Source organism: Poecilia reticulata, linkage group LG13, assembly GCF_000633615.1.
Source record: "Poecilia reticulata strain Guanapo linkage group LG13, Guppy_female_1.0+MT, whole genome shotgun sequence".
Classification (NCBI taxonomy): Eukaryota; Metazoa; Chordata; class Actinopteri; order Cyprinodontiformes; family Poeciliidae; genus Poecilia; species Poecilia reticulata.
Window position 1 is genome coordinate 31,270,683 of NC_024343.1, and position 25,605 is coordinate 31,296,287.

Below are 25,605 nucleotides of genomic sequence, written 5' to 3' on the forward strand. Positions count from 1 at the left end.
CTGTTCGCTGTGGCTATCCGTGGTTAGCTGTGGCTAGCCGTGGTTAGATGTGGTTCATTGTGGTTCACCGTGGTTAGCTGTGGTTCGCTGTGGCTGTCCGTGGTTAGCTGTGGCTAGCCGTGGCTACCTGTGGTTCATTGTGGTTAGCTGTGGTTACCTATGGTTAGCTGTCGTTAGCTGTGGTTAGTTGTGGCTAGCCCTGGTTAGCTGTGGTTCGTTGCTGTTCGCTGTGGTTAGTTGTGGTTAGCTGTGGCTATCTATGGTTAGCTGTTGTTTGCTGCAGTTAGCTGTGGCTATCTGTGGTTAGCGATCTTTAGCTCTTCTTACCTTTTCTCTACAAACCAGCAGACCAGGGTGTCCAAACTTTTTGCCAGGGGGCCAAAAATGTGAAGTTGAAAGAACTCCAAAGATCACAAAACTTTAATAACAAAAACTATTTTTATTTTATTTTTACCTGCTAAATAAAAAATAAACCAAACACACAATATGAGCAAAGCAGTCGGATCTCTGTAGGCGAGATATTTGTAAATTGTAGATTTAAAATTTAAAAGATTTGCCAGATTCTAAAAAGAAAAACAGTAAAACAGATTGTAAAGTTTTCATCTTCTAGATTTTTTCTATTTTTTTGTTGTTGTTTTTTTAGCTTCATTTTGACCCGTTTGCATGTTTGTTTGTTTGTTTTTTTGTCTTTTTGTACTATTAAAAGAAAATAAATTCCAAACAAAACCCTGGATGAATGCTCTGTGTGGCACCATCACTGAAAACTTTCCCCCAAATGTTGTTTTCAAAACTCCACCGTCTGGATGGCCTGTGACCGACCGAGTCGCTCAGAAATGTTTCAAGGGCTGCAGATGAAATTAGAAACACAATTTTAAAGTTTGTTCACACAATAAGATATTTAAAAACATCCTCCTTCTACCACTTCCTGTCTTCTTCCTCTTTTCTGCCTGTAGTAACATCATGTTGGTGATCATGATAAAAAAGTTTCTGTCACAGTTTTGTGCTAGATACACTAATTTTGATACATCCTAGTGCTAAAACATCAAAATTAGCATGTTTCCATTAAGCAAATTTATTTTCATGATCCCAATTTGCCTGATTTTAAGGTGAATGGAAACCGTAACTCCTACTCCGATGACTCAACATACAAATAATATGCAGCACAACATTTGTTGCAGCTGCAGCTGATATATAGTTTCTTCCCTTTTTCCTTGTGCCGCCCCCTTGTTTGTGACATTCTGGGGGGAGAGCCATAGCGAAAGGAAATGTTTGCTAACCAAAGGCAGGAGTTGGCAAGGTTAGCAATCCGCAGACCAAGCTGGACAGATTATCCTGACATGTTCATGGGAAAATAGTGGAAAAACTGGACATGAACGCTGAACACCGAGCAGAGGAAACTCTCAGGGTTCCTGATGTAATGAAGGACGATTTGCAGAGGAATGTGAGACAGAGGATGAGATGGAGGGAGATGATCTGCTGCATGAGGAGCAGCTGAAGGCAGAGGCGTCTTGCTTGCAGGGTGGGTGTCGTTGGCATCCTGTTTGTGTTATTCCTCTCTGACTGGCTGTCAGCTCATGGCTCGGTCCGGGGTTTTTTTTTCAAGCAGGTGTCATTTCCAGGTGAAATATTGACTCCACAGAAACCCAAATAAGGTAATATTTTTAACTGGTTTAGCCTCTGATGACATTCTCACTGCTGCAGATCTGGGTCTGTCTCTTATCTGCTCTCATTTAATCCATGACTGTCACAGTTTTCTGTTATCATTTTCTAGATCTCCCCCTTTTATTCTCTTTCATTTCTGTTTACTTTAGTTTGTTTATATCAGTAGCTAACAGTGCACTAACGCGCTAATAGCGGAGCTAATTGTTCAGCAATTCAGAATTTTTGCTATTTTGCTATAAAAATATTTAGCCCATTAAGCTTCTCTTAAATTAATTTTTCTATATAAATTCTAAATTATTAATTTACCTAGCTGTTTTGTAAACATTCAATTGAATAAAGTTTGACATTTCCATTAGACATTTATATTCGCGCTCTTATTTTGACAGTTTATAATTCCGTTTCCTCTCCTCGCGTTTTATTTTAAAGAAACTTTATTGAGCAATGACAAGCAGACATAGCTCAACAACAAGCAAATGAGGTACACGGATAAAAATACAACACTAACATGTTGGGGTGTTAAACAAACACATTAGCTCGTCAACTAATTTAGCTTTAGCATTAGCCATTAGCGATCTGCTACATGCAATGTGGGTAAAGCAGCGTTAGCATTAGTAGAAGTAATGTTAAATTTTTAGCATAAGCTAACTTTCTAGTCAGCTCTGCTAGCTAATTAAAATTTAATGTAATCTCTAGACACTGAACAGGAAAAACTCAACCAGCTATATAAGATTTCTTGCATGTTATGTTTTTAGACAATTGTTTTACTCACCATCCAGCTGCGCTGCCGCGGTAGAGCAACTCTGTTAGCTAAATGAAACCTGGAGATGTAGGTATTATTAACTTTAGTGCAGTGTGCCACAACAAAGAGAAAAATAACAAAAAAAAACCCAACTAAAAACCACATTTCTTTCTTTTCTCCGTGTCAGCTACGCTACACACACACACACACACACACACACAGACCTGTTGCCATAGCAACTGACAACAATTCAACACAAATAAACACTCAAAACATTTTCCACACAAAGAACAGAAGATTCAGTCTGCTACAATTTTAAGTTTTTAGGTTTGATGTTTACTTTTAGATTATTTATAAGTGATCTCTGTGGTAGATTAGCTGCCGCTGCTATTAGCTAAGCTAACACAGCGGAGGCTGATTAGCTAATTTAAACATCTGCTCTACTGATGATTTGTCAAAGTTCGTGTTTATGTTACCTTTTAAAAATAAATTTTACTGAACCAAAAAGCACTGAAATCCACAGCACATCTACATGTCATGGTTGTCATAGTCAAGCTAGCATAGCTGAACTGCTTCTCTCTCCCTCGCTATATTTTTTTTCAACTTAAACTTCTTCCTGACCTTGTTACCTAGCTGTCAGTTAGTAGCAAAGCACTGCATCCCTTTTTTATTTTATATATCACACATACATTTAAGATTTAGAGCATTATGTTGACAACTTGACAGCTAACAGCAATGCTAGTCGTCGTTAGCGAGCAGGGAGACGGGGTCGTGACCTCACGCTGCAAGCACCAGTTGGTATAATGTGTCAGCTGTTTTTGACCCGTTTCTAAATTCAGTTTGTGAAATTCTGTTTTATGCGAGTTATTTGTGAATCATCCGCTGCTTCCTGTCTGATGACACAGAAATTCACCGCCGCTGTCCCACACATGGCGCAATATTCAAAAAAACTGAAGTAACTCCTGAACAGTTATTCATTTTTATTGATGTTTGTAAAAAAAAAAAAAAGATCCCAATTTATAACCACAGACTAAACATCCATTGGTATTGAGCTGTTTTGGTTGGAGATGGTTTCGCTTCATTAATTTGCCATTAATGAAGAGAAAAGTAGCTGCAGAGAAAACAAGAGCTGGTGAGTTTTAAGGGGGCAACTGAGTGACATAAATGAAAGTGGGAGTTGAGGAAAAGGATGATGACAGGACAAGAGGATAAATGGTAGCTCCAGAGGAAGGTGGATGTAAAAGAGATAACACTGAAGGTTTAATTGCCCTCAAGAGGAGTTGGGATAAGCAGCACTTAGGAGCCGTGTGGTCAGTAATCACTGTGGTTAGCAGCTGCATTGGAAAAAATGACGCTTAGCAGCTGCTCTGACAGCAGGACAGACGCCCAGCGCACTACTTTATCATTATTTACCATAAAAGAACATGAGAACCTTCCACTGAACGAGCATTCCTCAGCCTGAATTTTCCTCAACTTCACTTGTAACGAAATGCTTCTCATTATTCAGAGCAATTACACGAGTGGGGCATGCACAGGGAAAATAACCGCTTTGTTAACTGCAAGAGGCGGTCATCTAGAAATGCATGCGTCGCCGATGCTGTGTGGAAATGGCACCTCCACGGCTAAACGTATAAGATAGTGAGACCGGAGCGGTGGTGCACAACACTGAGAAATTCCTCTGTGTGTTTTAAAACAACAAGTGGATTAACCTCTGCAGAAATTCTCAACTCTGCAGTTGGTGTCCTGCAACCTTTCACTGCAAAAACACAAAACCTCACCAAGTACGTTTGGTCAAGCTTCTACTGCAAATATCTCAGTACACTTGAAATAAGACAAAAGTAACTTTAAGGTAACCTTTCGGCAAGATGTAGGAAGTTGTTTTAAGTCAATAATGCTCTGTAAGGGTCAACTGGCCTCCTGTGGGGACTTTAGATACAAGAAAAGCAAACAGTGTCCAACAAAAGCTCCACCTGTATGGATGGACAGGTACCATCACATTTCAGGAGCTCCAAAGAAGCACAACCAATCAACCAATCAATCAATCAATCAATCAAATTTTATTTGTATAGCACATTTCAGCAGCAAGGCATTTCAAAGTGCTTCACATAATTAAAATAAAAACAGCAGGTGACATTAAATAAACAGTGAGAAAGAGAAAAAAAGATAAAAACATTAAAACCCCTTTAGGGCTTCAGTTAAACGTAGTTGAACTGGGATTCTAACCCTCAGGGACTTTAGTCAAAAACACCGTTTGACAAGGACTCCAACCTCTAGGTTTTTAGTTGAAACGCCGTCAACTGGGACTCTAAACGCCGTAGAACTTTAGTTAAACACCGTTTAACTGGGACTCTAACCCTCAGGGACTTTAGTCAAAAACACCGTTTGACAAGGACTCCAACCTCTAGGTTTGTAGCTGAAACTCCGTCAACTGGGACTCTAAACCCCGTAGGACTTTAGTTCTGGGACGTTTTCCGGGGGGCTTTACATCATTAAAACGTAGAAAATAAATAAAAAGAAATTAAAAACATTAAAGACATGGAAGACACCAAAACCTGCACTCTAACCCTAATTTAGCCATAAGCAGAAAAAGCTCAAGAAGAAGAAAGTAAACTTCAGTTTGTGTCCCAGAAAACTTGGACTGTAACTGTGAAGTGAGAGACGTCAGCCTCCGTGATCACAGCTCGTCTAATCGGGTAATTGGTGTAGAGGCGACAAGTGTCACAGCTCTGCTAGCTAGCTAGCTAGCTACAGGGATGACTCACACCTACACACACACACACACACACACACACACACACACGAGTGGGAGGCAGCCAATCAGGCTGCAGTGATATGGTTAATTGGGAGTCCCTGAGCGGGGTGTTGATTTTGTTCCAGTCTGTTTCCTTTTCTTTTTTTGTGGCCGAGCGTCTTTTTTCTCGCTCTCAGTCAGTAGCTGATTTGCATCAGGAACATCGTCTCCTGCCAGCAAACGCTTTGTTCACTGCAAAAAACACCAAATCCCACCCAGTATTTCTGGTCTATTTCGAGGGCAAATATCTGATTACACGTGAAATAAGACTATAGAAACTTTTCAGCAACATCTAAGAGCTTTTTTACAGTAAGTAATTCCTTAAAAGTTATGAAAATGTTACAGATAAACCAGACAATTCCCCATGTTTTAGTGAAATTTATCAAGTATTTTTAATAACTCCTTTTAATAAAGTATTTGGAAATGTCCAAGGCTTTAAAAAAAAAAAAGTTTGTGAATATATCACAAGAGACAGAGAATTTCAGTTTTGGGTTAACAAAATATTGGTATATTTGACGTAAACTGTTAAATTATGGAAAATATTTTGATGGAAATTATGGAAGAAGGAAAAAAAAAAACAGAAAATGTCCTGGTAACTTTTTGCCAGGATATTTTCAGTTTCTTTTACAGAATTTCCGTCAGAAGTTTCCCGTAATTTAACAGTATTTTTGTTCAAATTTTTCCGTAAAAAAAAAAAAAAACGGAAAATGTCCTGGTAATTTTCTGCCATTACATTTTCTGTTTTTTTTTTACGGAATTTCCAGCAGAATTTTTTCCAGTAATTTAACAGTTGTCTGTGTTTAAAATTTAACATATAAAATCTGTTAAATTACGGAAAAAATTCTGCTGGAAATTCCGTTAAAAAAAACAGAAAATTACCAGGACATTTTCCTGTTATTTTACGGATTTTTTAATTTTTTTACTGTGTATTTTTCATCAATACCAAGGAACTATTAGCTAAAAACAAGCTCCTATATCTTGCTGAAAAGATTCTTGTAAGTTAGTTTTGTCTTATTTTAAGTGTAATAAGACATTTACACTGGAAACTAGACAAAAATCCTTGTGTGTTTTTGCAGTGTTGGTTGTCATGGTGATCCAGAAGAAGCAGCTTTCTAAGAATTGAGCTGTTCAGGTTTTTCTGTCTTGTATTCATTTTTTTTCTTCTGTTTTTTGTTGCTGGGAGGTTTAAGATTTCACTGAGCTCACAGCTGGGAAATCGTCCTGCGGTCCCATCTCTTTATTGAATTATGCTGCTGGAACAGAATCAGACGACGAAGCTCTCATTACAAACCCAATGATGGATTTGCTCGGCGACTTACCTACTTTAGGAAGCTTATTTATTTGGAAATATCGATTCCCATTGAAAGCTTTCATGACCAAACATCAAATCAAACTTGGTAATTTGCTTTTCTTTAGTCTCGTCCACATTTAAAGAACATTTTTTATATATATGTAGCCTTTCGATGTTCGTCTCAGCTCCAGGAAATCGGATTGTTTCTGATTTCGTGACAGAATCAGGTTCAATGTATTACTGGCTCCTGGTTGCTATGGTAAAAGTTGGTTTTAAGTTTTTTTTAGTCCTTTAATTTCCCTTTGGGATTAATAAAGTATTGTCAATTTGTATTTTCTCTTATTTCAAGATAATATATCTGCACTAGAAACTAGACCAAAATGACTTGGTAAGACTTTGTGTTTTTGCAGTGTACAGTAAGGACATTTAATCATTTTAAATGATTAAATTAATATTTATTTATTCATACTTTCTTTGAACAAGCAGAGAAAATGGTAAAAAATAATAAGCTTTGAGGTGTTTCTAACATCATTAGTTGGAATTTATGATAATTTATTGTGATAAATCGCGATAAATGATAAACGATACGATAAATGCCCACTCCTATGTGGAGGCTACCAGGACTTGTTGTGCTGTGAAAAATAAATACGGTTCCTATTGCGAGAAGAGCTTGGCCATTAAGTTCTCTGTATAAATTACACTTCAAATGCAATCCTAAAATTTACAGGAAGCCGTTGTGGAGAGGCTAAATCAGGAGAAACGTGATCCGTCTGTGTGGAAACAGTCAATACTGTCGCTGCTGATGGACACAAGGCCACAGAAAGCTAATGTGGAAGAAATGTATTTATTTATACATCAAAAGGCTGACTTGGAGGCTCAGAAATAAAACTATTTCCTGTAAAAAAGAATACTAAAAGGTTTCCCTATAACAGTCTTCCCTATATGCAGAATTTAAAATGCATAAATACAAGAGCTGGAACGATTAATCACGATGAATCGATTATTGAGATAATCGTCAGCTAATTTAGTAATCAATTAATCGTTAACTGAAGAATACAGACTCAAAAAAAAAATGCTACTGGTTGAAAAAAGTTTAGAGCAGCAATTAAGCCAAAACTGTACAAAATAACATATATTTAGCATTTAAGATAAAAACTCATTTGTTAATATTTTTTTAAACTTAACTTTTAGCTTCACCCAAAATCAAACTCACTTAAGGAATGTGACATCATTGCATTTTAGGCAATAAAATGTTTAATTGCTTATTTAAAAAAAGAATTCAACTATTTGCATATTTTAATGTTCTTGTAACATAAAGAAAACTTAACTGGTTAAATGAAAAATCTGTGCCAATATTGTCATCTGATTAGTTGATTAATCATTAAAATAATTGATGAAATACGAAGATATTTGCAGTAGAAACTAGACCAGAAATACTTTGGTAATATTTTGTGTTTTTTGTGTTTTTTTTATGTTTTTTATACGGCCCACAGAGTTTGTTTTTCATTCAGTGGGTAGAAAATCCAGAAATTAGTAAGAGTAGAAAGTACAGCACAATAAAAATGTTTTTCTTTTTTTTTTTTTTCAAATAAAGTTACTCAAGTAAATGTAACTAGTTGCTATTCAAGTCTGAAGAAAGCAGAGACACAGCTGACCTCAAAGGACACCAGCGGTTGTGGTGCATATTTTTAAGTTTAAAGTAAAAATTAGAACAGTGGTCCCCAAGCTATGGCCCGCGGGCCGAATCCGGCCCGCAGCCACATTTGGTCCGGCCCCCTGAACAATACCAGAGAGCATTCAGATTTTTTTTCATATATTGTATTTTCCGGTTTATACGTGGATTTTTCTTCAACCACCAGGGGGCTCTTTGGCAGGGGGTGTGTCCTGCAAACTGTGGGTGTTTTGTTTTGCACCCAAAAAACAAAACACCCACAGTTGCTGCCATCTGTTGGACTTTTAGGGAACTGCTTGACTTTTATGTTATTTGATCAGTACGGTTGTTTGCTAGCAGTAGAGCAGATGAACACACGTGTTTCGCTGCATTCCAGGTTTCCCTCAATGAAATATATATACTAGTCAGTCCCAGTGACCGTTTCACTAACGGTTTTTGCCCACGTGCTTTCTGGGTAAAAATCAAAATCAATCAGGAAAGCAGTGATTCAAAAGCTGAATCACTGCTGTCTAAACCCGTTTCCATCGGTGTGAACGGAGGAGGGAAAACCCCCCGCTGCAAAATGACAGAAGCAAGAACAAGTCGAATACCTTCTGGAGAAAAATGCTTTTACTTAAAGCAAAAAATGTAAACACTTAAATACACCAACAGCTTCACAAGATGTAAAAAATAACTTAAATTTGTTCAGTCAGTGGGATTATAAGTCATCAAACAGCCAGTGAAAACTAAACCATAAACTTAAATAATAAGTTGACTACATTGAAACGAAAAAATAAACAGCAACAAACGTTCTTTCATGTGTTTCAGAAAGTTCAGTCAGGAATTATAAATGTAAAGTGAATGAAAATCTTAATGAACTACAATTTTTTAAATATCGGGACGGATACAGATATTAATTTCACATCGGTGCGTCTCTCTCTCTCTCTCTCTCGTCATGCAGAACAAACTTCAGGAAGTAAATTTAAATTCTTTAGATTTTTTTAACTTCTCGTTCACTGCAAAAACAAAATCTCAATTTTTGGTCTAATGTCTACTGCAAATATCTTAATACATTGAAATGAAACAAAACTAACTTACAAGTAACTTTTTAGAAAGACGCAGAGGCTTGTTTTAGAAAATAATTCCTTAATATTGATTGAAAAGATAATTTACATTATAACATGGGAAAAATGCCTTGTTATAAGTAAAAATATGGAACTAGAACTGGGTTGCCGGGTAACGGGCTGGACGTGGCTGGGGTTGCCAGGTAACGGGCTGGACGTGGCTGGGGTTGCCAGGTAACNCGTGGCTGGGGTTGCCAGGTAACAGGCTGGGCGTGGCTGGGGTTGCCAGGTAACGGGCTGGACGTGGCTGGGGTTGCCAGGTAACGGGCTGGACGTGGCTGGGGTTGCCAGGTAACGGCGCAGTGGAACATTCTACCAGTGGTACTAGAACTTTTTGATCAATATTAAGGAATAATTTACTGAAAACAAGCTCCTATTTATTGCTAAGAAGTTACTTGCAAGTTAGTTTTGTCTTATTTCAGGTGTACTAGGAAGTTAACTTGACCAAAAATACTTGGTAGGATTTTGTGTTTTTGCAGTGAAAACTGGACACCGTTGGGTATTTCCAGCAGGACAAAGATCCCAAACAGAACTGGTTTTACTGGTTAAAGCCGCCTTTCTTAAAGCTGCTGAAGGTCATGACCTCAACCTCATTGGAATTTTGTGGCCTTAAAACCAGAAAAAAAAAAAAAAGGTGTAAATTAACTTCATGAATTCTGCGTAGAGTATTAAACGAAAGTTCGTTTCTCTTCAGATGCATCGTCACTTTCTGACGGCGACCTGGACTCCATGTGAAAGTGCCGCAGGTCGGGTTGAATGTAAACACGGACGGTGGCGTGATCCAACATTAAACTCAGAGCCCGCTGCATGCTTTACTGCAGCGCTGCGGTGGAGCATGTCGCTGCATGTTGACGAAATGACAAACCTGATCACCAGCTGCCCAGAACTGGAATCTAAACGAAACAAATGGAAAAGATGAGAGGCAGAGGTGTCAAAACTGCTCGCTTTCTAACAGATGCCTCCACGAAAAGATATTCTAGAAAAAGTAAAAGAACCGGCTGGACTGTTTCACTCAGAGCAAAGTACAAAAAGTAAAAAGTAATTTTCACCTTCAAGAATACAAAATGGCTTTTGATTTGTCTACAAATACTAAAGATTTTGCTGACAACATGCTCTGTGTTGGCATAGAAATTAAAAATACTGATCATACACAATCATCTAGAAAAGCAGCGCATTCGTTATCATTCTTTTGAGCCAAAAACATGGAAGGATTAAAAAAAAAATAAGGCTACAGATGGGAAACGTTTTGTTTTGTTTCACCAGGAAACCTTTCAACAAAGTGATAGAAGTCGCATGTGGGGAACCCCAAGGCTCAGTCCTCGGAACCCTTATTTAATATCTACATGTTCCCACTGGCTCAGGTCATAACAGGAAATAAAGATCAGCTACCATAACTATGCAGATGATACTCAGCTCTGCATCACGATGTCACCAGGTGACTCAGAACCGTCCAATCACTGAACAGAAGCTTAGAACAGATAAATGTGTGGATGTGCCAAAACTTTCTCCAGCTCAACAGAAACTGAAGTTTTTATCTTTGGATTTAAAGAGGAGCGAACCAGAATCAACGCACAGCTTCAGTTATTACAGCTGGAAACTGAGGAAGAAAAAGTAGTTTAACTGACTTTGATCGTAACATGTTTGTTTGGTGCCAGATTATTTCAAATCCCATGAATCTTTACACTGCAAAACCACAAAATCTTACCAAGTATTTTTGGTCTAGTTTGTAGTGCAGATAAGTATAGATATTTATACCCTATAAGCCTTTTCACATTTGTAAGTGAGACATAAACTCAAAGTAATTCATAAATCTGCAGCAGAATGCAGTGATGCTTACTGTAAAATTGAAACCGTTAGCCTCGTCAGCTAGCAGCATCCTTCCTCCCTCTTATCTCTAACGATCTGCCCCACGGCTGCAGGAAGGAGAAACCGCCAAACCTTTTCCATCCAACGACAAACTGTTCAATGTTTTGTGATGACCACGATAAAGACGTGTCGACGTGCATCGATCTCACGTTATCAGATCTTCGTTCCTCTTCCTGCGTTTTGGAAGAAAGTGAAGTTGTGCCAGTAACAGGACTGTCAAAACATTTTCTCACATGGACCAAAATCTTTGAGTAAGAAGTATTGTGGCGAGCTGAGAAAATACAAATTAAACTAAAATGAGTTATAAGGCAGGATTTGTGTCACACTCTTTCAAAAGGCTTTAGTCATTTCAATAAAAAGTGATTTGTCTGCAGCAAAGGTGGCTTTTCGTTAAAAGTCTCTGAATCAGTGTGGTGAAAATAGAGCTGAAGCGTGTGGAGATAATGCTGAAGATGCAAAAGCCACTGTGAGTTTGTAATAAAGTAAAAAGTTACACTAGAATCACTGGCTGAGTTTTCACTGCAGTGCATCAAACTTGGTCAAAAACACTAAAAATAAATTTCCATTAAAAAAGAAACGCAATTAAAATCACACGTTAAGAAGTTTGTTCATGTTATTAGTCACTAAAAGAAATGCTGTGCCATCGTCCTCCGACCACTTCCTGCTGTCTTCTTTGTCGTTTCCACCAGTAGTTACATCCTGTTGCTGATCACATGACTCGCCTACACTGCAAAAACACAAAATCTTGATTCAAACTATTTTGGTCTAGTTTCTAGTGTAAATATCTTAGTACATTTGAAATAAGACAAAACTAAGTGACAAGCAACTTTTCAGCGAGGAATGGGAGCTTGATTTACGTTAATAGTTCCTTAATATTGATGCAAAAATATTTGTTCCAGTGGCAGATTATTTCACTTATAACAAGACATTTTCCCATATAATCAATATTAATTATTCACTTAAAACAAATTCCTATTTTGCTAAAAAGTTATTTGTATTGTATATTCGTCTTATTATTAATGAAAAAGTTCAAGTTCCACTGGTAGAATATTCCACTGCTCCGTTACCTAGCAACCCCAGCCAAGCCCAGCCCGTCACCTGGCAACCAAATTCTAGTTCCACTGGCAGATTATTTCTCTTATAACATGAGAATAATGTCTTGTCATAAGTGGTAATAGTACTTTTTCATTGGTATGAAAGGGCTAATTTCTCCAAACAAGCCACTATATCTTGCTGAAAAGTTACTTTTAAGTTAGTTTTGTCTTATTATTACGTGTACTGAGATATTTGCACTAGAAACTAGACCAAAAATACTTTTGTATTTTTGCAGTGATGTGAAAAAAAGTAATTGGTTTCCATTGCAATATTCTGTGAAATACACTCATTTTTAAAAAAGCCACAAAACCCACCACTTAATAAGGAATAAACTTTTTATTGAAAAACTGGAGTTTTTTTTTTTTCAAAATCCATTAAGCAAATTATTTTTAGTAATTATAATTTATGCAATTTTACGGTCAGTGGAAACACAGCTGTTGAAACAAACTAATCCAGATCAAGTTTAATATTATTTTATGTAAGTTTGGATAATTGATATATCAGTTTTGCTTGTTTACTCCGTTTCTCTTTCCCTGCTTTGATTTGGTTCATAATTTCTTGCTGATTTCTGTCGTTGTTTGTTGATACTTAGTGGGTTTTGAATTTGGGTCAATAATTTGAATCTCACCCAGGCTGAAGATAAGAGTTTAGATTTTGCTCACGTCACTTCACAGCATTAACCAGAACAGATCCGACCAATCAGAGAGAGCGAGACACGACAGGAAGTGGCGACGGAAACAGCTACATCCTGGCAGCGTGCTGCACTGATAAAAATATCCTGTCCTAGCTACTTAAAAAAATATATTAAGGCAACTAATTGCATAATTTATTTATGTTTATTAAGCAAGACTGGTATTTCTTTAAAGCTCTTGTTTCTTTATGTATAAAAGAAAATTATAATTTTGTCAACTAGACTAAGCAAAACTGAACTTTGTAGGATTTTTTTTATTTTTATAAAGACTGAAACAATAAAAACATTAATAACAATATTAATGTTATTAATGTTGTTATTAATAACAACATTAATGTTAATAATAACAACATTAATGTTATTAATGAACAGATATTCAGCACGTTTGAACAGATATTGTTCAAACGTGCTGTTTGAACAATATCTGTTCAATACAGCACGTTTTATTTTTTATTTCGTTACATTAAAGAAAAGATGGAAACCACCTCGCTTCTTTCTAAAAATCACAATATCGTCTGCAAACATCATCATTTGGTTTATTACTAAAATGTTTAATTGAACAAAAATTATGCGTATTGCAACAACACATCATTATTATAGTTATTTTAGTGAACTATAATAACCTTTACTCAGACGAGGAGAGACAAATGTTTCTTTTCTTCAGTGTATGTAAACTTGTGGCTGTAACCGTCTTTGTTACTTGACGTTTCATCAGATATTAGCGTCTGCGCTCCGCTGGCTGTCCGGTTGTGTTTGTCAGCAGCCTGAGACTCGCCGCTGCTGCAGCTTGTCCTCATAAACGACTGGAGGTTTTTCTGCAGCCCATCATTAAAGCTGCTGACAGCGTCGTCATTTGTCCGGGGTTCAGTGCCCGGTTGAGGACTCTGTGTGCAAATCACTGTGTTCCTCCAGCGCTGCTGTGCTGATGCAATGCACAAGTAGAAAAAAGGGGAGGAGGAGGAGGGATGGATTGAATCTGTTAAAGCAGGTGTGTAAATAATAACTGGCTTTCTGCAGCAGCAACCTGCTTGAAAGCCAATCAGGTTTATGCGCAGCAGCAACCTAATCTGCATACCGGCGCGCGCCTCCAAATCCCCTGGTTGTACAGTAACAAGCTCCGCTGATCTGGTCAGAGTCAGAAGTGGCCAATAAACCTCAGAACCGTGGAAAACATTGCAGGTGGCATTTTTATGGAAGTCATTAATTTTCCCTGCAGGTCGTCCGGTCGAGCCGACCAGGCTCTGAATCAAAGACCGCAGCAAGTCAACCAAGCATGAAATGAAGAACCACCATTAGCTGCTGTTAACCTTCACTTGTAGCTGGAATGCCTCTTTTCTCTTTTCAAACACACTTTTAACTTCTGCTCAGTGTAATGAGTGACCCCTCTTAAACCCGGTTTATGGGATTTTGTTTTGTTATGGTAGAGCTTATAAGGAAGTATTTCAAAATCCTCTGTAAGCATACCCACACACACACACACACACACACACACACACACACACACACACACACACACACACACACACACACACACGTTACTTTGTGTTAAGATTGTCATAATATAGACTGTGACATTTAAAACAGGAAACTTTTCAGCAACATTTAAGAGATTATTTTAGGTAAATAATTCCTTAATGTTGATGAAAACGTTCCAGTTCCACTGGCAGATTACTTCATACTTCAACTGGTTGCTAGGTAACGGGCTGGGCTTGGCCGGGGTTGCTAGGTAACGACGCAGTGGAACAATCTTCCAGTGGAACTGGAACTTTTTCATCAGCATTAAGGAATTATTTACTTTAAAAAGCTCTTACATCTTTCTGAAAAGTTACTTGTAAGTTAGTTTAGTCTTATTTCAAGACTGTAGAAACTAGACTAAAAATACTTGGCAAGATTTTTTGCGTTTTTGCAGTGTATAAATTGACTGATGAGGCAACCTGAGCCGAGAGAACAAATCGAGCAAAATCTAATTTACTGTGTAAATAACCTGGTATATGTGGCTTGTATTGCGTTTCTAATTAACAAATATCCACATTGCTAGCAGAAACACAATCCAAACTGGTTCAACCGTTTCTATTTTTAAAATATTTCAACAAACGTATAATCTCCAAAGAAATGCAAACATCTAAATATTCTGCATGTCTTTACTGAACAATGCGGTGAGCAAACCTTTGAAAAGGTCGATCAGGAATCCGTCTAATCCCAGAAAGGAAGGAAGGAAAAGATTCCTGGAGAATGCGACGCTAATTATTTCACAAACCAGTCCAGACTACACAAAGGATCAAAGCCTCTGCTGACCTTTTGACCTTCAATAAATATTCTTCTTGGATTTCTGTTGGTGTTTTTTCAGCGTAGTGGCTGTAAATAGGCACGCTCTAGAAATAAATGACCTTTTTTTGGACCAATTTGGTGCCCAATAAGGAAACAGGAAGTGAGGTGCATGAACACGCAGTGCTGCGCTCTGAGTTGTTGTGATAAGAAAAGTCTGCAGTGAGTTATGCTGTCGCATTTCGTCTCTAATTCCTTAAATATTTCAGAGTGATTCATGTAACAAAGCAGGGAAACTGGATTATTGTTTGATTCTATGAATCAGATGTTGGGGAATGTGAAGAAACTCAAAGGTTTGATCAGGATTTTTGGCGTTTTTTTTTAAATATAAAAGCTGAATTAGATAAAATAATTGGCAAACTGGACATTAACTTTTCATTTGATTCAGGTGTTTTGGAACGAAGAAACATTCAAGGTTGCAGAACTGGAATTAGAGAGCAGTGGTTTAGATTCCCAGTCATCCAGGATACAATGCTAATGTCTTAAAGGAGAAGTGAAAAGTGTTTCTAAGCTAATGGCAGGAAAAACATTTTTGATAATATACCAAGAATTGAGGAGTAGCTAGTTACATTTACATGAGTAACTTTTTTGAAAAAAGGGGAAAAAGATCATTTTAGGGTATTTTTGCTATGTTGTACTATATTACCAAATTTTCCACTTAACTTTACATCATCACATGGACCAAAATATAATTGTTAAATATTTTGCTAAATCTATTTTTACTCTTACTTGAGTAACTTCTTTGTACTTTTACTTGAGTAAATATATGTTAAAGTAATGCTACTTTTACTTAAGTGGACCAATGTGGTGCAAACTGGCCTCTAATTAAGAGACAGATAATCTGTGATTATCACTAAGCCCCGCCTCCTGGCTCTGATTGGTTGTCTTGGTGCATCTCTTCAGCTCAGGCAGGAAGTGGAGCAGATCGATTATCTGTCTCATAACAAACTGTCGTTTTAACAAATATGCTAAATAGACACACTTTTCACGTTATTTACAGAAAGACATCCAAGCTGCAAATTCTTTTGGGCTCAAATGAAACAAATAAACATGGAGATAAAGAGAAACATTGAACCTATTCTCAGCACTATCAGCAGAATTTGGGTCACTCTCTTTTTAAAAATACTTTATGAATTAATAAATTATTTAAAAGCATCTTTGGGTTCTCTAAAGTCTGTTTCCAAGTAGAAGTCAGAAAAAAAAGTCACCATCTGGTGGGCCACACAGAATCAGTCAGATGACTGCAAATGGCCCCCGCGCCGCACTTTGGGAACCCCTGATCCAACAGAAATGCAATACAGAAACACTTAAAGTTTGAGTTGTGATAAAATCAATAAATATTTAAGCAAAGAGGCTGGAATGCTAACCTAGCGCTACTCTTAGCTACTATTTTCTGCGTGATGAAGAGCTTTCCTCTGGCGTTCCTCCAGCTTCATGCGACGGCAAAACATGAGCCTGCATGACAATTAGTGGAAAGCTATTCCAGCGAGCTAACGGCTGTCAGATGTTCACGATAAGACGACGACTCAGCGATAACGACTCGCGTTTCACTCTGCAGCAACAACTGGAGATAAATGACAACTAAAACTAACAGGCAGCAACAGCTTGTTGGACACTAAATGTCCCGTTTGTTCTCTCCTCTAGAGCTTCAGAGATGATTTAACTGTAGCTTTTAGCATTGCTGAAAAATGAAAATATAAAGTGGATTTGCTGGACAAGATTAATGGAACGAATTGAAAGTTTATTCATCGACCAAACAAAAGTCTGAAAAAACTTTTTTTTTTCTCAGAATTGAATGTGAAACCAGAATCTAAAAATTCTGATTTTAATCTTTCATAATTTCAATTCTGTGTTAATCCATGAGGAGTTTTTCATTCAGTAGGTGGAGAATCCAGAAATTTTACTCAAGAAGTAGAAATACTCCATATTTTATTATCTGAACAGTGTATTTTTAGAGTGCACTCTCAAAAGTGGATTTGAAGCAGTGAAGTTCAATGCCGTGTTGGTATCTTCAGTCTGATGTTATGACGGAAGTTTCTCCGGGGACAACCTGGACCAACCACGATGCTCAGCGGGAAAACACAACAGGAAACTTCAGGCTGCGACCTTAGTGACCCAATTCATTTTATGACGTCATGCGACCCGTTCCCATCTTTTCATGACAGTCTGAACAACACAGGTCGGATTCTTTTCGAATGCGACCCGAGCCAATGGACCTTACCACAGGGGCCGCATTTCATTGGCTAATGCACATTTTACGTCACAGCGCAGCTATCACGTGGGTTATCGTCTCACAAACTCATGCTAATGTACATTGTGGACTAGCGGACCGACAGAAAGTTTTTGCATCAGGACTCTAAAAAGAATGGTTCTCCACTGTCAGTGGGGTATCTGCACAGGCGATGTCAGGTATCCTGATCGTGTTTGTGGAACTAAAATTCACAGATTTCCAAAATCTGAAACGGAAAGCCTTGCTTGGATCAAAGCTTGTGGACGACTGCATTTGCAGCTCAACCGTTGTAGGATCAATAAGAACAAAGTGTCTGTAAGTACACTTTGCTTTCTTTGTGTTTAGTGAATGGAAAAAATAAAGTCAATAATAAACACATCCATTATGAAAACCTTTTAGCCAAGTACAGCATAATGGCAGTACCGATACAACTTCTACATCCTGAAGCCTGTCTGTTACAGCTTTACGTTAGCTGAACAAATATACTAATTTGGTGCCCAATAAGGAAACAGGAAGTGAGGTGCATGTTCATGCAGTGCATGAACAGAGTCAGTCGAAATTAAAAATCCCATAGAACCTAAGCTCTGTGAGGAGGTTAATGTGAGACATGAAGTCACGTGGGACTGTCGAGGGGCGTTTCTGGGCGGTGCTTGGTAAGGTCCATTGGGTATCCGACACGTATCCGATTCAAACGTCCAGGTCGCATTCATCCGAACTGAACGTCACTCATACTCGACAAACGTCACTATTCTGCGTCCTGATATGCAACAAGCCGGAAGAAAAACAACAACCATGTTGGACTATAATGAGGTTTAAGTTGTTAATTTGCTGCTCCAGTCGGACAACAACTTCAAATGTGTAAGCTAAGCTCCACCGTTAGCATCCATGTTTACTTCCGCAAACACTGAGCACTTCTTCTTCTTTATGGCGCTTGGTAGAACGCTGACGCTATTGCGCCCCCTGCTGCGCATGCGGGACACTTTCAGGTTTTTAGTAACGGCCGGTGTTCTGTCAGATCAGCATACGTTGATCTGTGTACAGCGTGTCTGAGCATACCTTAGCTCAGACACGCTGTATACATTACCATATGATTTTATTTAATCATCAACATAGAATCATGACGTAGATCATCATACACTTTGTTATTAACAGGCATCCTGGTAGTTAAGTAGGTTAATGAGTTTTACACGGGCGTGTTGTAGCTGACTGCAGCTGCAGCCAGACCTGCTTTAAATACACTCTGAAACCACGACAACGCATGTATATCTATCTAGTTATCATATTATAAACAATTTAATGACTTATTTTCGTCATAGCTTGTTCCGTATGCTGAACTGACAACTCAGCTGACGGTCGGACGTCTTAATGCGCATGCGCGGGCATGCTACTCACTGCCTGTATGCTATCCTGACAGCTATCTGATATAACACTTTCTGAGCCTAAAAAAAAAGCCTGATACAAGATAGATATAATTTATTAGTTCCCTCCTTTATTTGAAGTCAACTAAATGATTTGAGTGAGACTGACTTAAATTTGTCATTTTAAACACGGTTAATAAATTCAGTTAAAAAAATGTATTTAGTTGAGCTGGATGAACTTAATGAATTGAGTTAGATGATCATAACACACTGAGTTGGTTAAACTTAATAAATTAAGTTGGTTCAAGTAGTTTCTTTTTACAGTGCATGAATAAAAACAGCGCCGTTCTTGTCTAAAAATAGAAACTGATTGAGACGCTCAGCTCACAGTACAGACGGCATAATGGACGGTAGAATAAAAACCTCACAGATCATCGTGATGCTGACATGCGGGTTGGAGACTCGATCTGCAGACTGCAGGCTGAATCCGCCGCGCCGCGTCCCGCCGCGCCGCGCACCGCCGCGCCGCTGCGTTTCCTGACGCGGACTTAACAAAAACTGATTAGCTTGCAGCAGACTGGCAGTTTCTAATAATACAGTCTGGCTTGTCCAGATATACCCTCTCATCTTTGCTGTAATCCCATCTGCTGTGACTCACCTGGGCGATGGACGCGGCCGCTCGGTGATGGATCTCTGTAATAACGGTGACCCTGCAGGTGGCGGCGATCCGTCAGCGTTTCCTCCAGCGCAGGATCTGAGCAAGACGATGAGAGATCACCGACCTGCAGAGACACGGAGCAGAAAGAAACGCGCAGATAAATATCAGTTCTCTGAATCAGAATTTAAACTCAGCCGGCGGTGGGGAAAGTAAAAATGCAGTTAAAGGGAAACAAAAGTTATAGTAAAAGTAAAGACTTGCTTTGAAAGTTAAAGTATGAATTTAAAAATATATATAAAAAAGTTACATTTATGAGTATTTTGACTAATTTTAGAGTCATTTTATTATGAAGTTTCTCTACTTTTACTTCTGTAAAATTTCTGGATTTTCTACCCACCGAATGAAATGCAACCAAAAATTCACCAGACAGACACACACCTGCAGTTTCTGTTGAAGTTTCATACGTTTTTTATTGAGAGAAACTGATTTGGAAGATTCGTATTTTTATTATTATTACTCTAAGGATGTTTCTCTTTTTATCGAGCAGGTTAATGACTTCTTAGAAGAACTGAAGTTTTTAAACGGAATGTTTAAAAATAGTAGTAAATCCAGAATCTTTTTCTTACATAAACCAGCTATAAATGACGCTGCATATGTGTGTCATGTGTTGTGTTTTTACAGTGTATGACAGAGTTAAGGCTGCGGTTCGGTTTTTACTGGAAAACAGTTGTTTCCTGGTGTCAAATAGCTGCTTCCAGCTGTGCAGACTGGGGCTCTAAAAACTACATCATGATAATTACGATGAAGCCAAACAGCAGGTTGTATCACAACGCTTCAGCTATCGAGCCCAAAGTGGAGGCCGCCCGGTATCCGCCCGGTACCGGCCCGGTAAGAAGAGCCCCGATGTTTGGGCTGCTGGACCGGCTCCGGGTGACGCAGCAGAAAAACGCGATCCGTCCCAGATGAGTGTTTATCGAAGGAACGTATCGTTTTATCTGCGAGGAGAGTGAAATCTAATATTCCTCTTTTGTTTGCTTTATCCGCTGACATGCAGTGACGGAGAAACATGTTTCTGTTCAAACAGGACTGGACGGTATAAACGGGTCACAATACAAGCGTTTCATGTCAGTCGATATTGATCATCATTCATTAGTTTTTTTGTTTTAAATATCTGAAATACGACCGAACTGGTAGCGTGACATTTCCTGTTTGCCGTTGTAGTTCATTTTTAAGCGGTTATCAAAATATTTTACTGCCTCTGTTTTGCTCAGGAGGTCGTTGCTATGGTAACCAAAGAGTGAGAGAGTGAGTTGATTCCACCAACCTAGCATAGCTAGCTAGCTGTGAGAGGTTGAGAGGCTAACGTCTTTCCTCTGCCTACATCTCCCAGAATGCTGTGCGGTTCCGGATCGAATTATTGAATATTTTATTGGACATATTACCTATTGACATTTATATCTTAGTTTCATTTTTATCAAGATGTAGGAGTTTGTTTTAGGTCAATAATTCCTTTATGTTAATGAAAAGTTCTGGTTCACGGGTAGAATGTTCCACTCCGCCGTTACCTAGCAACCCCAGCCAAGCCCAGCCCGTTACGTAGCAACCCAGTTCTAGTTCCGCTGGCTGATTATTTCACTTTTAACATGGGAAAAACTTTTTGTTTTTAGTTGAAATAATCTGCCAAGAGAATTAGTGCTTTTTAAAATCATTATTATTGAGCTAAAACAAGCTCGTGTTTCTTGCTGAAAAGTTACTTGTAAGTTAGTTTTGTCTTTTTTTTTAAAGTGCACTAAGATATTTGCACTCGAAACTAGACCAAAAATTCTTGGCAAGATTTTGTGTTTTTGCAGTGTGGAAGTGAAAATCTGACCGCAGAAACTTATTTCACTTCTTTGCTGTTTCTCAAATGTGGTTTGAGAAACAGCAAAGAAACCACTTGCTGCATTCTTGTTGGTTGTGCAGGAGGCTCCACTTCTGCTTTTCAAAGATGTACAGTTGTATAATTGGTCTTATTTTAGGCAAACTGTAAGCACAGTTTTCCTTCAACAACAGTTTTTTTTTTCTTTGAAAAAATACTGATCAGTAGTTGCTCTGTCAGAAGACCAAAAAATATATAAAAATAATATGGAAGTTTGTCATTTTCTTTCTTATTTTTCAGGACATTTTAGAAAATAATTAACTTTATCTGAGCTGAAACTTATCCAGATGGCTTCTCTCTCTCTCTCTCTCTCTCTCTCTCCCTCTCTTCAGATTTGCAAATGAGATTTAAACGAATATGAAAACAAAGCAAAGCTATTATTTACCATTAAGACGGTTGAGTTTAGTAGTGCATAAAGTTATTTTTTCTTTTTGTTTTTGAGCAGCAGTGCACATGGGCATTACAGCGCGAGGTGTTTGGAGTCCCACACGCCCTGCAGCAAGCAGCTATACTCAGCCATCTGGAGGCTGCAGAGCGTGAACGAGCAGAACTCTCTGCATTATGTTGCTGCTCGTGGTTTTGGATTATTTGGCTGCTTTCTCAGCCACATTTCTTTAATCTCATGGGATTGCAGAACTCTGCTTAGAATAATGAAGGAATAATCAGAAGTAAAACATCTGAAGTGTTGGGTAAGAAACGCTTCAGCGCCTTTGGAGCCCAAACTCATGCATGCTTCATTTCTTTATGTTTAAATGCTCTCTCATAGATTTAAATGCTAATCTGAGACATTTTCTGACTCACATTCACTTCAGTTGTTGAAAATCTATTTGCTTTGTGCAAACACAACTCATATTTCCTCGGGAGCAGATTTTATCTAAAGCAAACTGCCTGCCTTTCCTTGTTTTGTTTTCTTCCTCCGTTTTGTTTCAGGGTTATCTGTTTCCACTCTCTTTATCTTTATGTTTCTCTTTGAGGCGTTTCAGCTGACAAACAGCCCCAACAATAATAAGAAATCTGGATTTAAGACTAGTTCTGGTTAATTTTCCTGCTTGTAGTGGTAAATGCTTCATGGAAAATGATGGCGTTGTCTAGAAAAAGGGTAGATGTTTTGGTCAGATCAGGCTGATTGTCAGAAATACTGAAGATTTTTCAGGGAAAGGTTTTGAGTTTTACAAATGATTGAAATAAATGTCATCGCTTCCCTTTTTCAAATTTCCCCACTAATGCACAACCTTTGGATAAGGAGGGTTTTTGCTTTGACTTTTAAGCAATGCAGTCAGGAAGTTACATTTACCTGAGTAACTGTTTTGATCAATTTTACTTTTAGGAGTATTTTTACTGCGCTGTACTTTGAGTAATTTTATTATGAAGTATCTCTACCCTTGAACAGTTGCCTTTTACTTTTAGTTGCATACAAATATGTTGAAGTAGTGCTGCTGTTACTTTAGTACAGTTTTCAGGTCCTCTGCCACATCTGGCGTTGACAGATCAGGAAAAGTTCAGTACTTTCATACTGAACTTCAGCAGCCGAGGCGGGTGGAGAATCCAAAAGCCTGCTGGGATTTTTGGATACTAATAGATTAGATTTGTCTAATCTATTAGTAGACAAATCTAATAGATTAGACAAATCTATTAGATTTGTCTAATCTAATAGATTAGATTAGACAAATCTAATCTAATTAGATTAGATTTGTCTAATCTAATTAGAACGTTTAAGTACATGAACACTTAAACGTTCCTGCTGCTTGTTTTTAGCAATAAGTTAATATTTTTTGGTGTCTGGAAAACAAGTCGTTTCAAAACCCATCTGAATGTAACGTCATAAATCAGCAGGCGCTGCCAGTTGCCTAGCAACCACAGCACAGCCCAGTCTGTTACCTAGCAACCCAAGCTGAGTTCCAGCTGGTTTGTTCAGCTCGTTTGTTTAGTCAACAAAACACTGGTCTTTACCAGCAGCGCATAGAGACCAGCGCTGCTGGTAAAGACCAGTGTTTTGTTGACTTATCATCCAGAAACCACTTGCTGCATTCTTGTTGGTTGTGCAGGAGGCTCCACTTCTGCTTTTCAAAGCTGTACTGTTGTGTAATTGGTCATCTGTTAGCAGCCACTTTAACGTGAAAAGGCCAGCAGTAGCTTATTTGGATTCATAGTGACAGACGCCCTGAAAGGAGCTGAGACAAGGTAGAAATCTCTTTATCTAAGAATGATTTTGAGCAAAAAATGTAATGAAGAGGAATTTATTCTGATCTGTTCATGGAAGCATAGGTCCAGAAAAAACATGTTGATGACGTCTAAGAGATGACTTGAATTTTTTGACAAAGTATTGGAATCCTCTACCGCAGGTCAAGGCTGCATTTCTTTAACCATAAAGCATCCTAATCATTTTGTTTTGGATTTTTCACTAAGAGACTGTTGAACGTCTGCAGGGAGAAGTTGTTCTTTCTCACCTCTTTTTGTTGAGCTGCCAATCAGGACACCTGTGGATTATCCAGACATGGTGCAGTTAGTGAGCCAACACATGGCTGCTCTGAACACAACAATCCAGAATACAGTCAGCAGCTGCGTTGCATTGACATTTTCAAAGTCGTCTTCTTTGTCGTTTCTGCCAGTAGTAACATCCGGTTAATGGTCATGTGACGCGTTTCCATTGGAAGAGGAATCACCTCATCCTAACGCCAAAAGTTTTTAACAAAAATACTTGAGTTTTTTTCAGAATTAGGGTGCAAATTTATGTCCGTACTTTCAGTTTGCACAGATTTATGTTTGATGGAAACGCAGCCAGTGACGGTCCGAGTGGATGGAGCCAGAGTTGGGTAGCAACTAGTTACTTTTACTTCAGTAACTTTTAGGAATACTCTTACTCCTAAAAGTAAAAACACTTTTAAATACTTTGAGTAATTTTTTATCAAGTATCTCTTACTTGACTAAAACTCTTGATTTTCTACCCACTGAATGAAAAACAAAAAGTTTCAATCAAAAACTCACCTGCAATTTCTGTTAAAGTTTCATCAGTTTGTTATTGAAACAAACTGATTTGGAAAAATGTTATTTCTTTATTTTTGTTACTTATATGAATTATAGTCATTAAAATGCCAAAATTTCCACTCGACTTTAAATTTTGCTCTGTCTGATAATGTTATTTTTAAATATTAAATAATTGATCATTTGATCAGTAACTCAGTACTGGAGTATACGTCCTACCAAATACTTTTTTACTTTCACTTGAGTAAAATATATTGAAGTATTTCTTACTTCAGTGTAATTTTTGGAACTTCTTTGAAAAACCCGAAGGTCTTGGTTGGTTTTCTTCTGTTGATGTTTATGAAAAAAAAAACCAGGGAAATACAAAGTTAATTTCAGAGAACAGTGCAGAGCGACATGAACTCTGCATGACTGATAATTATTTCCAGTGGTCCAAACGCACAGGGATCATTTACTGAAACGCTTCAAATCCGACATTTTCTCCCCAGAAGGTCGTTTATTATCTCCAAGGCTTCTTCAGCTGTTAATCTTCTGAATACAACAAATGTAGTTGATATTACTTTTAATGAAAGTGTCCTCAGCTTGTCTGAAGTGTGGGCTGTTTCAGGGTAAACAGACGCAGCGGTGGGAACGTCGCAGCGTCTGGTTCTCTGGTGTACAGAACATGTCAAGGTCAAAGTCAATGACCTCTGTTTCGATTCATTCGTTTCAGGAAGTGGTTTCCTCCAGATCTCATCAGATTAAAATATTAAAAATATGAAAACAGCCTCATGAAAGTTCAGCGGGTGAGGTGTTGGACATGGGAATCAGAAACGAATCGCAGACGTTTGACGAGACGTGCCAAAATAATCGCCCTGAAATCGCCGTGGTCATTTTTCAGAGGATTCAAAGTGCGAAGAAAAAGCTGAATAATCCAAACCGTTCTGCATCTCAGATGAAGTGTTTTTGATTGGGAAAACAGCTGTGCTGATGTTTAGTAAGTGTTACATTCATCTAAAGTCCCTGGAGACGGCAGCGCCCACTCAACTGTAATTGTCCAAAGATGTAAATAATGTCTTCCACCAGCGTGCGCTCTGTGCCAGATTGCTTGGCTTTGTTGGTTTTATGTCTTTAGCCAATTAAGAGCAGGGAAATGACCCCAGACTGTGTGCGTGTGTGTGTGTGTGTGTGTGTGTGTGTGTGTGTGTGTGTGTGTGTGTGTGTGTGTGTGTGTGTGTGTGTGTG

General features: G+C 38.3%; 1 protein-coding gene across 1 annotated transcript in view; it reads left to right on the plus strand.

Annotated features, from left to right (window-relative positions):
* Positions 1–711: 711 nt before the first annotated feature.
* The window catches only part of gpr4 (G protein-coupled receptor 4), a 39,859-nt gene continuing 14,965 nt past the window's right edge, over positions 712–25,605 (plus strand). Inside the window, exon 1 of the mRNA XM_017308163.1 lies at positions 712–1,652. The gene's annotated coding sequence lies outside the window, so the exon portion shown is untranslated. The remainder of the gene's footprint in view (positions 1,653–25,605) is intronic.